This window comes from Canis lupus, chromosome 21 (assembly GCF_011100685.1).
Source record: "Canis lupus familiaris isolate Mischka breed German Shepherd chromosome 21, alternate assembly UU_Cfam_GSD_1.0, whole genome shotgun sequence".
Classification (NCBI taxonomy): Eukaryota; Metazoa; Chordata; class Mammalia; order Carnivora; family Canidae; genus Canis; species Canis lupus.
Genome location: NC_049242.1, coordinates 36,347,063 through 36,360,298, shown reverse-complemented (window position 1 = coordinate 36,360,298; position 13,236 = coordinate 36,347,063). Strand labels below are relative to the sequence as shown.

The following is a 13,236-nucleotide window of genomic DNA, read 5'->3' as shown; positions in this document are numbered from 1 at the left end:
CAAGTGGCCAGCACATTTGCAGAAATGTGTTACACCTACATGGGGCACTTCATCTGGTCGCCTACTTGGAATTTCTGATCACATGAAAACCGTAGGGAGTCTTTCATTTATTTTTCTGTAGCACCGAAGATTACAGAACCAAAAGAAATTTTTCTCAAAGATTTATTCCCCTTAAATTATGCATGTAACCTATGGTCATAAGGGGATAAGCTTTCCAAACAAATGTCAAACCGGCACAAACACCGATGTGAAAATGATCTAATCCAGTACCCCCCGCTGTCCGCACACTAACATATCAATATTCCTTTGTTGAAAAGGCATCAGATCATTAATTCAAAGGCTTCCCCAAAAAGGGAGAAGAAATGCTCCTGGGGATGGATCGAAGAGGGGAGGCACCAGGCCTGAGTGGGGAGGGCTCAGTGTAACCACCATCCTACCCGCTGCCCCACGGCACGTCCACACAGCATTACAACAGAGGCGGCCAGAAGGGAAGCAGATGCTGGCAGCCCCACGAGGCTGGGGGTGGGGGGCGGGGGGCGGGGGGGGGGGGGGACTGCTAGGTGTTCCAGGGCCATCACCTGAGAGCAAGCAACCTGTCTTCTTTCCTTCTCTCTCCCAACTGTATCCCTTTCACCTGCACTCCCCCAGCTGCGTATATCAACAGATCCCAGGTGCAGAAACTCAAGCGCACGTGAACATGACACAATTAATGGCGTAACCAGTGGGTGCTTTTGGCTTCGTACTCTGACAGTTTTTTGGATCTAGCAGCACCTAGATAAAAGAAACCCTCAGGTCGTCTGCTTTTTAATGCTGCCATTGATCTATCATTCAAAGAACTTGTCAGCAAAATATTTACTGCCTCTTACTGACACATGTACATTAACACGGGACTTTTAAAACTGCCAAACGTTGAGGTATAAATTAATGCCAACAAGAAAGGGTTTTGTGATTAACCTGTGGATGAACTCCATGATGTCTCCAGTGTGGGTCTTTTGAATTCTCAAATTATTACATTTTTTGCTGGGATTTAGGAGTCTCACAAAAATTCAGGCTGAACTGTACTATTATACCCGACGGTCTGTTCCACCTCCAAAGCGGTTTATGGGAAAAAGTATGAGAATATGAGAAAACGCTTTGAGGTGGTGGCTAATCCACCTTCTCCCTCTCCACCCAACCCAAAAACATGACAAAACAAAACAAATGGCACATACAAAAACACAGGCCTGTCCCTGAGCTCTGGGCAGTACACAGCAGAATGAATTCACTGCGGGGAGCCACATTTTAGGGTGAACAGTGGATGTGCCCAGCACACAACTGCTACATTAGAGGGATAGAATCCAGGACACTGAGGCCCAGCGGAGGGACTGGGGGATCTTTATTTGCCTAAGAAGAACACTACCATATAAGTGAGAGCCTCAGTCTCCAGACAAAAACACACCAGCACCCCCAGATCCTATCTGCACTTGAACATCACCAATGGTTAAGGAACACAAAACCTTCCTAATACCACTTCCTTTGTAACTGCATGCTGAAATTTTTTTTTATCTAGAAGGCTAAAACCCATGTCCCAGTTAACTTCTTGGAGGTCTATTCATCCCTTGTGGGAATAAATACAACCGCCTCCCCCCAACACCTACTTAGTTATGACAGGAACAGCCCCCAAGCCCCTGATTGTGTTCCACACTAGACATAATTCACATCATCCCTCTGCCCAGCCCTCAAAAATGCATCTCAGTTTGTCCACAACCCTCCATAAATGACACTTAGAGGTGGACCTATGATCCATAAAACCTCCAAGCTCCCAACTGCTGTTCCTGAAATTCCTCTATTGTGCAACCAGCTTAGGGTGTAAAAACACGAGTTTATATTTATTCCTATTAAATTCCATTATTTTTACCCTTAGGCCATGACTCAAAGCTGGTTAAGATCTTTCTGAATCATTAATTGCCAAGCTTAGTGTCCCTAGACATTGAACAACTTCTAAGAGGTGTCACATGGAGGAGGGTGTACACTCATTCTGTAGAAGTTTCAAAGAAGATTCTGACTCAACATCTGGAAAAATTTCCAGCTAGTTGAACTTCCACAAGGGGTGAAGTGCCGTAAAGACAGGTAGCAGAGGGGATCCCTGGGTGGTGCAGCGGTTTGGCACCTGCCTTTGGCCCGGGGCGTGATCCTGGAGACCCGGGATCGAGTCCCACGTCGGGCTCCCTGCATGGAGCCTGCTTCTCCCTCTGCCTGTGTCTCTGCCTCTCTGTCTCTCTGTGTGACTATCATGAATAAATAAATAAAATCTTTAAAAAAAAAAAAAAAAGACAGGTAGCAGAGTCTTGCAGACAACTTCAAGTTATCTCTAAAGCTAAAAATCACTAGTCCTTGGCTACGGAATGCAATCTTAGCTAGCATTAACTGATCCAGCCATTTAGTAAATACAGGCACTGTTCTAACTGCTCTCATGTTTTTATTCATTTACTGCAAAGGGAAGAACTCTGTGTCCAGGCTCTTGCAATTTGGTCAACTAGAGCTCAGCAGGATGGAATTACCTACTCTGGCCAAGGGCCAGAACATAGCCTCAGTAGCTACCACACATATAATCCACAGAGTTATACAGGCCCTTGGTTTTACAACCCAATTGTAAGATGAGGCCCTGTATGGGCAGAGAGTTTCCGATCACAAGACTGGGGCTGGCTGAGAAAAGCTCCTCGTACTGGATACCAAAATAACCATTCTGGCATTCTATCCCTCAGGTCCCTTCCAGCCCAGCTCAAAATCCACCTCTCATCCTGGAAACGTGTATCCAGTGGCTCTGAGAGTATCAGCCACATGGTAGGAATATTGTAAAAATGTGTGGAATGGGTAAACTATCACCCAATCTACCTGGCTCCTGAATGTATAGCAACAAGCACCCGCTTATTACCAATAACAAGATCTAATCAAACGTGAGGAGCACAGAATATCTGTGCCTGCAGAGCTAACATCCTTACCTCCTCATACATCCTTTGAGCAAGGAAGTCAACTTTCACTCAATGCAGTAAATGAAGAAGAGCACAGTATTGGGGGCCGGGGGTGGCAGGGGGAGGGAGCATGTGCTATTAAGACTCAACCTGACTTAGCTTCCAAACCTGGTTGACCCACTAGCCTTGACACCCAGGCTAAATTAGTTTATCTCGTAAAAGCTCAGGTTTTAACTTACAAATGGAGATAAATTCAATCCCAACACAGGAAAGCCATTAACTGGTAGAGGAACTCTCCCCTCACAGGACGGCCACAGAGATTTAGTGAGATACTATTGAGTACCATTAGTCCCTATGTGCCTCAGTTCCCATCATTAACACTTTCCTAAAGTCTCATTTTTTCCTAAATTCTCCTTGGCTACATTATAATAAGTTCCAGAAAGAAATGTTATCCATGACCCAAATATTCCTGTTAACTGCCCCAACAGCAGTACATTCCCTAAATGGATCGTTCTTTCACAATTACCCACTGACACTTGAAGAAGGGTGACATGATTACAGTAAAATGACATCATATGTCTATTTGTCCAATACACACTTTAATATGAAAGTCTGGGGGAAGAAGGAAGAGAGACAGTCAAACGTAGGTGCTTCTGACACCAATTCCATTCAAGGGACGAATTCACAAGGGGTGTGACACAGGGCACAGGAATCTGCTGCTCCCTTCATCTTAATTCCTGTGGGTCTCTCATAATGGAAACATCTCACCCACTTATATGTGATTTAAGAGCTCTTAAATAAGAGGGTTAGGTTTAACTAACCCTCTTGATTAATGAAATGCCACTGAACATGAGGGTCACAAAAAATCCATACAGCTTCTTTTAGCCAATGTCTCAGCAGTCTATGAGGCAACCAGAAAAGGGCTGGACTAGGCGTCAGGACTCTGTTTCTGCCTGTGTAGGCCAGGACCACAGGGCACTTGTCGACCCCCATGTACCTCAGTTTCTATCATTAACACTGAAGGGGGCCAACTAAGTCATTCATCATCACCTTGCATTCCCATACACTCTACCTACCTAGAATAAAATTTAGTAAGCTGATTTGTTGTTGCACCCCATCCACACCCCAGTCTCCTTGAGGGCAGGGACCACTGTATCCCCCAGTGCTAGTGGGCTACCTGGAATGATATTTAATGAAAGAAAGAATGAACCAACAACCAGATGGTGTGAACATTCTCTGATGTCAATGTGAGTGAACTTCTCACTTGAGCTTTCCATGAGAAGGGCAAGAGTTTCAGGCCCTTTCCCATCCCTCACCCTGACTCTGGTCAAGGTTCTAATGAGAAAAGCCCCAAAGAAAGTCACCAAATTAGGAAGATGGAAGAGGACAGACAAGCCAAGCACAGTTTAAATAACCAAGAGTTGGCTATCTGATCCAATTTCTTATTTATTAATCACAATTACAACCATCAGTTGTTCTGTGTTAAAGACACAAACATGGGGGCGCCTAGGTAGCTCAGTTAGTTAAGCACCTGAAGTCATGATCTCAAGGTCACAGGATCAAGCCCTGTCAGGCCTCCTTGCTCAGGTAGAAGTCTGCTGGAGAGTCCCTCTCTCCCTCTCCCTCTGCTCCAACCACCCCATGTGTGCATGCGCACTCTCAAATAAATAAATCTTGAAAAGATAAAGACACAAATATTTTGGGTCCTCTAGCAGCTAAGTTTCTGCTTTGACGAACAAACATTATTTCAAGTGGAATGGTAATTTTTGAGATGCAGTACTTTACCTTCTCTCTTTTCTTTGGGCCCCTAAAGAGGATCGAATCAGAAGATGACAGCTGTTAAGAGTAAGCGAGGCAGAGTGGCAAGGGTGTGAAGGCCAGAAGCCAAAGAAGTGGCCAAGGAAAAAATGTCAAGAGGTGAAAAATGGTAACAAAGCAAATTTGAGTGGGTAGGTGAATGAAAAAGGCAACATAGGTCGTGACATTGAAAGGAAAACTGAGAAAGATTTCTACAAGCTCAGAAGAATGTGGACATAGGCAATGGCAGGAACCCATTTAAAGAATCACATGGTTGAAATAATATTTGTAGTAAACAACTCAACCAAGCATTCGCTGACTCTAAGGTTACTATGATCTTAGGGAAAGCCAAATGTTTATTAGAAAAAAAGGTGCCTTCCAATAAAAAGACTAGGAAAAATGATGCTTTGCTTCCAAAGTGAACTGTGTACATCAAATCCAACCTTCTCCCAATAAACCATGTTTTCAACCACAATGCCAAATGTTTATTAGAAAAAAAGGTGCCTTCCAATAAAAAGACTAGGAAAAATGATGCTTTGCTTCCAAAGTGAACTGGTACATCAAATTCAACCTTCTCCCAATAAACCATGTTTTCAACCACAATGCCAGAAGCTTTCACCTACAGCATCTTGAATCACTGCACTACTCTCATTGGGTATCATCTCCACCTTATGAGATCCAGAGATCTAAATAAGTTGACAAGTCATATACTACACAAAATTGGAAACCAGGAGTCATTTCGTCAGCTAGAATGCACCTTCCATGGGAATAGCAGACTCAAGTACACTCTCACTAGACAGTGAGCTGGAGGCTGGATTTCAAAGGGAGAGAATGTAGGCAGTGCCGAATGCTCAGCTCTGTCTACAACTGACACCCTCAAGCACAGTCTAATTAATTCTTAATGAATAGTGATGATACTGACTCACCTCCCCGGGTAGTTGGGAGGAATGTCAGGCACTAATGATGGTTCGTTGCTTTTGCATATGTAAAGCAGGGCAAATTATGAGTTCCCTATCATTTCAGACACTAGCCAAACCTGCCAATAAGTATCCTGAGAAATACAGGACTGACTTTATGGCCTGGATTTTGGAGGGAGCCTCCAGAGAAACAGAACCGCAGAATGTAAGTAAGTCACTGTCAGCGCAGAATGTTCAGGGAATGCCAACACCAAGAACTGAGGCCACGTCTGCCATAAAGCTGGTAGCAGTCAGTGAGCCTTGGTGTCATAAATCCCAACTGCCAACAGGTTCTAGTTTCAGCAGGAAGGAGTGGATAATTACTTCTTCTCATTTTCAAAAATCACTTCCTTATCAACAGGATCCATCAACAAGCCAACACCTCTTCACCAAGACCCCGATGCTGAGCACCCTGTCAGAGGACTTTGGCATTACCTCCTGAGATTCCTGATTAATACTCTTGCTCCATTAGCCCTAGGTACTAGCCCAGGTGTCAGTCATTCAAGAAAGGCTTTGATTGATTTCATGCTATGTAGCTCTGTATTATCAGCCTTTAGGGGAATCACCTTCCCCATCCTCTTAAGGAATCTGTTAGCCACTGAGAACAGAAATCTGTGCCTCTTCCTTTCCCCCACCATCACCAGCAGTCAATCTTATCACTACTCTGTTTCATCTGAAGACACCTTTAAAACAAGGAGGCCATAGACTGAGGGCCAGTCTATCCAATCTGATCATTCCAAAGTGAAGACCTGATGTCAAGACAGTGCATGCATTTGGGAAGCATAAGCTGGATGGCCTGACCTGCATGCAGCCTGGGTCACAAATCCTCAGGAGGTGGACTACTTAACACATTTCAAAGCCAGAAACAAAACTTACTTTCCTGCTCCAAGAGGAAAAAAACATGCCACAAGAGTTAGCATAAGTAGCTGTCAGTGAGCATACAAAAGAAAAACTCATAGGACCTTTCCCAGGGTCACAGAAACCCCCAAAACTAACCCCTCAATCCCAGGTCTGTAGAGTGAACATACATTTAATGTAGACTCACAGGGACCCCTGGATAGCTCAGCAGTTGAGCATCTGCCTTCGGCTCAGGGCCTAATCTAGGGTCTAGGGACCGAGTCCCACATCAGGCCCCCTTGCAAAAAGCCTACTTCTCCCTCTGCCTGTGTCTCTGCCTCTCCTCTCTGTCTCTCTCATGAATAAATATTTTTTTAAAAAGGTAGACTCACCAATTATAATGCTTATTTAAAACAAAGAAAACAAACACCATGAAAAGACTACTCCTTAATCACTAAGTTACAGATAATGTTACTTTCTCAGTTGAGAGGTTCACCATCGGATTATCATGATGCCTTTTTGTTTTAGAGGACGGTGAGCATGAATCTAAAAATCAAAAGTAGACAGTTTATATTTTAAAAGACACTAAGATGGCAGGGAAATACACTGTGCTTGGCCAAGCCCTAAGACAAACATTTCAAAAGGGTCCATTTCAACCCCCTACCAGGGAGGAGTGCCTACAAATGAGCCTCATATAATCAGAGGGTTGTTCCCTGGGTGGGAAGTCTGTAGGTCATGACTGGGGTGTCATCCTTCTTACAAAAGGCCATGGGGACTCACTCAATGTTACACAGCTTGTTGCCAGCCAACTTAATGATATGTTGGCTCTGGGCTGACTCCGAGTCTCAACAGCTGACCTGCCCAGATGCAGTTTCTCTGGCTGATGTCGGAGTTCTAATTCTATTGCATCAGGAACTGTCCACACACAGAAATGGTCCCAGGCCACCTTCTCCAGCTCCTATGACTTACGGTGCTTCTCTCAGTCTGGCCATGCCCATGTCTACCCTGGATTATTTACACAGCATGCAAGGAGACAGAAGCAATAGGTAAATCCATGGTTCACTTCTGATTGGCTCATAAGTCAATCAACACGAACTACTGAAGCAAGCTGGCATTTTGAAGTGCTGAACTGTAAAGTCCAAGCTCTGCTCCTGTTCATGTACTGGGTACACTGGCATTCAAGTGCTGCCGAGAGATCCAACAGACCCACATGAATCTCATCAGCACTTCCATTAGAAGATCCAAAATCAGGGCGCCTGGGTGGCTTACAGTTGGTTAAATATCTGACTCCTGATTTCAGCTCAGGTCATGATATCGGCGGTCCTGAGATTGAGCCCCATGCATCAGGTTGAGCATGGAGCCTGATAAGGATAGCCCCTCCTCCTGCTTGCATGCCCTCTCTCTCTCTCCCCTTAAGTAAATAAATCTTTAAAGAAGAAGATGATGATCCAAAATCTAGGCTCCAGTGTGTCGAGAAGAAAAACTACTCCTTCCTGTCACCTTCAGGTAACCAAGGACACAATTCATCACAATGCATTTTGTTCCTTTCCAGCCTCTCAACCATCAAAAATCACGATATCACTTTTTTGTGTGGGTGATGGGTCTGGCCATTTCTAAGGGATGTAAGCATACAGATCCTCATCCTAGATCATTCATGAGTATCTTCAGTCCCAAAACATGATCCTTAAACTCCCTGGAAACAGAAATTGAGCCCCTGAGCCCTCTAGGACCTCGGACAGTGGCAGGTGGCATTAGAAGACTGGATAAAAGTGAACAGGACCGAACAGCAGCTACCACCAATCTTTCTGATTCCATACGTACCTTAGAGAAAAAATCTATTCCAGGGGCTCTCGATAAATCGCTTTTACTAGAATTATGCTTTTATGTGATGCCATCAGCAAAGAACCATCCCATGAATTAGTCACTGGATTCACTCCAAGAAGTTGGGAGATGGCCTTCATCACATTTCACAGAGTGCTCTTTACAAAGATCCCAAAGGAAAGTTCGATAACAAGACACCATGTGTTTTTTTTTTACCCTGTGGTCAACTGACTGGGCCTTGGCTTGACTCACTGGCCGCTAAGTGCGCCGAGCCACACTGGCAAGCCCTTAGAGAAAGCACGGAGGTTATTCTGGTCAGCAAGTTTGATTTCATTCCCACACCCACTTTAGATCCCTACCTCCACCTCCATTCCCTTCCTTCTTGCGTTTCACTCCTTTTAACTTATGCTATTCTACAGCCTCGCAAGCTGCCTTAAATTCATTCTGAAACGGGGGCACCCGGGTGGCTCAGTGGTTGAGCGTCTCCCTTTGGCTCAGGTCGTGATCCCTGAGTCCCAGGATCGAGTCCCCACAGGCAGCCTGCTTCTCCCTCTGCCTACATCTCTGCCTCTCTCTCTCTGTCCCTCATGAATACATAAATAAAATCTTTTAAAAAAATAAAAATTCATTCTGAAACAAAAGAGAGTAGAAGCACACGGGAAATCATTCCTGTTTTCTAATAATCCACTCCCAATGTCCGCCACCACATTCCCGGCACTAGACAAATGGAGAGAAACAAATCTGCCCCCTCCCTGCCCTCAAGGAGCAGCCTTGCAGCCGGGAGGACAGATACTGAAGTTCATTATCTCTCCTCTGGGAAGCCTTCCCTCTCCCCTCCCTCCATTTTCTGCAGGAAGCACCATTGCTCACCAGGACAAAAGTTACCACCCTTGCTGCACAGGAACGATGTCGGACTCCTCTGCAGATCTGCGAGACATTCAAGGCTTAGGTCCTAGCCTTCATTTATTTCCCTCTCTTTGGCATTTAACAGAATGCCTGGCACCCAGCCATCACTCCCCCAAAATGATGACTGAGTGGATGTCAAAAAAAAAAAAAAAAAAATGAATCCATGGGTGGATAAATGATTGAGCAAGTCAGTGAATACAGGACATCAGACGAGGAATGGCCATGGTGCTGTCGGAGCATATAGACATGGGAGTTGATCCTGCCTCTTGGGTCAACAAAAGCCTCACAGGAGGGGAGGAGGTTCAGGCAGGCCTTGAAGCCTCAGGACTTACCAGGCCCATTACAAGGACTCAGGGGGCCCTGTTGGGAGAAGAGTGTCTGCGCATGTGATGTGCCAATGAAAGCACAAAGCAAGAAAGCAGAAATGTTAGAACAGAGCTTAAAAAAAAAGTAAGCTGAGCGGGATCACACACAGGGCCCCTCACACACCACCACAAAAGCTCGGGGCCGTCTCATACCACTGCCAAAAAGAGAACACCAGCAACGCCAGGAGAGCGCCAGCAGCTCCTGAAGGGGTGTGTGCATCTCTCAGGGAGCATAAAGGATGAAGAACAGGTAATTTTTTAGGTTTGAAATCAGAGTTTTTTAATCAAAAGTATTTTCAGTGTGGTCCAAGGCCAGAACAGTCCTCCAGGTGAAGGCCAGTGTGACAACAGGACACATTCCTCAAGCATTCCAAGTGATAAAGATGTTGTTGTTGTTGTTGTTGTTAAGATTTTATTTATTTATTCATGAGGGACACAGAGAGAGAGGCAGAGACACAGGCAGAGGGAGAAGCAGGCCCCATGCAGGGAGCCCAATGCGGAGCTCAATCCCAGGACTTCAGGATCACGCCCTGAGCCAAAGGCAGACGCTCAACCACTGAGCCACTCAGATGTCCCAATAAAGAGGTTTTAAAGGCAGTGTATACAGGTGTGTTTTTAAACAGGCCAGAGGTGCCAGATGAACTCCGCTCAGTACCCTGTCACCCAGCTCTTCGATTACTGCTCCCTATCTTATTCCCCTGGTCCCCTGTGTGTTGACAGCACAGTCATCCCCAAGGCAGCACGGGGACCAGACAGCCACGCTCTCAGACACACCCGCGTGAGAACAGCCAACATGCAAACGCCAGCTAATGGCAACACACGTAAATGGATAAACTGACCAGAAACATACAACCCTGCTTGTTCCCAAATGTCCACTGGCTCCCAATGCTATGGATATAATGCAGCCCCCACTCTTCAACTGAGAAACACAATCTGCCATTTAATGAGGACACAGTGACAGAGCAGCTGCAGAACAGGTCTTACACGGACAGGGATGCAAATTCAGAGACAATTAAAGCCTCACCCCTGCCCCCACCTCTGTCCTCCAAATTTAAACGTGGTCCTTGGTTTATACCCAGTTGAACTTCAGCCTGGAGCATTCATCTTGGCACTTTGGCTAGAAACTGGCCAGGATAAGTACGGTTTCCCTCTTTAGACAATAAGCCACTCATTAAAAATAATAATAATAAACACTTGAGCACCTCCTGTGTGCACCGCACCAGCTCCAAGCAGCTCATAAACACTTAAGGACACACAGTGGGGCAAGAGAACTACCCACAGAAAGGCTGAGGCACCCTGGAATCAGGCCTCCCTGGCATGACTTCGGCATGCCCTAGGGTGCTCTGAAGGACGGCGGACCACCTGAGGGAAGGCTCCTCCTTCCCCCATCCCACCAGCAAACAAGCCCATATCAAATAAGGCAGGCAGGAAGGCCTGGATTCAATCCACATTTCTGCAGCTCCCCAACACACACACACACACACACACACACACACACACACACAGAGTCTCTTTAGAGGTTTATGTTTCCTTCCAGGATCTCTTCTTCCTCCAACGCCATCTGCTAACCCTGGTAGAGAGAACAAGCCAAATCTTCAGCTCCTCTCTCACTTGTCAAATGGAATCTATTTCCGATTCCACCTGTGGAACACCACTGCTGTCATCCTCCCTCTAGTGCTACGGTCTCCCTTTCTCGGGTTTTCATGGCGTTGATTTCCTATCAGTCCCACGGACTGCCCTGACTCTCCATGTAGGATCCACTTGAAGGCCAAAAAGGCCCGGGAGCAAACCAACCAAACCCCAACCCTCACTACACACACACACCTGGCATATCAGGCACTAACGTCTTCAAAGCCGCTTCTTTGCACTGAGGATCTTTCTCTAAAAGCATTATGAAAACTCAAAAGATTCCCACGGTCGTGGGTGGAAGGGGACCCAATCCCACAGCCCCCTCGGAGGGCCTTTACTCCCCAGGGAACCCGGCTGGAGCGGCACCCACAGGGGTGCCATCATCCCATCCTATCCCTCTACCCCTTTCTGATGCAACTCAATCCCGAGAACGTCCACTGGACCCCCCATCCCTCCGTCACATGCCCTCCACCACCCTCCACCCCCATGGACTCGGCTCCTGACTCAGGGGCAGGATCTTACCACCCTTCTCTGAGCTGGACAGCTGCCTCTGTGCCCACACCATCACCACTCCCCACAACCACCTTCTGCCCAGTTCCCAGCTCTGGATGCAAGTCGGGAAGACACGGGTGGCTTCTTAAAAATCATAGGTGGCTTCTTAAAAATATGATCCCAGCTTTGATGCTAAAAGTCCCGAATCAGAGTTCCCAGGAGATATATTTTTGGCAAGTCTCTCTTGTGCTCTTCTTTGGCCAGAGGAGTTTCCCTAAAATGCAATTATGACTTTTATCATATGCTCATTTAACATCTTTCAGCAGACCCCCAGCCACCCTGGGACCCAACTGCCTAACAGGGGCCACCCGTGGCCTTAACCACTTATCTGCAGGCTGCTCTCAGGCACCTGTCCAGTCCCCTACTTTCCAACCACGTGACTACTCCATGGAACCCAGACAGGGCAGGCTGCCTGCGTCAGCCCTTCAGCCACCTGGGTCCCTCCACTCAGAGGCTTCCCTCACCAGCTGCTCCACCTAATGAATACCTATTGGTCCCTCCAAGACCAAAGGCACCAACCTCTCTGTGGGAAGCCTTAGCACATTCCTCCACTCAGAGATGTCACTTCTCTGTCCCCAGAGCATCTCAAAGTTCCAATACCACACATGCATGCTTCCCCATGACTTCTCTTAGGATACGGTCTCCCAGCTCATCAGTAAGTTCCTTGGTGTTCCTATAACATCTCTCAATACCAGACAAGTCACTGGCACTTCAGAAAATGTTTGCTGAATGTTTTCCTTTGCAGGTACCCCGAGAGTTGCAGGGACTACACCGTGCATCTGGGGAGCCGATATGGCAAAGCAATTAAATATATCTAAAGAGTACCTAGGTTTCTGGAACACCAGAGTTTGAATTTTGAATTCCCCACTTGTTAGTTATGTCTCAATGGGTTGTTTTTCCCCCCTTTGGAGCAAATGAGAACATTAGCTACTTGTTATAAAGACTATGAGATGATCCATGTAAAGTACAGGTATCTCAATTATTGGCAGTAATTAGGTACATTATTTATCATCTGTATGCTTATAGATTAATGGGTATGAGTGCACACACGTCTTACAACTGTGCCTGACACCTTACAGGTCCTCAAAATAATTGCTGAACAAATGCATATAGCTATAATTACTAATTACTGCTTATATATCTGTCTTTCCTGCTACACCACAGATTTTCAGAAGGCAGGGACTCTATCCCACTCATTTCTGTACCTCGTCCCCACTTTAGCTCCATAATTATTTGATTTAGTTTAACATAAAATATTAATACAATTTTTAAGACTATTTAGAAATTCATCCTTGTCTAAGGACTCACAAAAGACAGCCTCAGGCACACTCTAGACCAAACTCGCAAAATTAAAAAGTCACTGGCTTGAAAACCTTCCTCTAATCTCCCCAAACCCTGACTAGCTGGCCTCTAAGGCTCAAC

The 13,236-nt window shown here is 45.9% G+C and overlaps 1 protein-coding gene across 7 annotated transcripts in view; it reads right to left on the bottom strand.

Annotated features, from left to right (window-relative positions):
- TEAD1 (TEA domain transcription factor 1) overlaps window positions 1–13,236 on the bottom strand; it is a 269,759-nt gene that overhangs the window by 183,124 nt on the left and 73,399 nt on the right. The gene's annotated exons all lie outside the window — the stretch shown is intronic.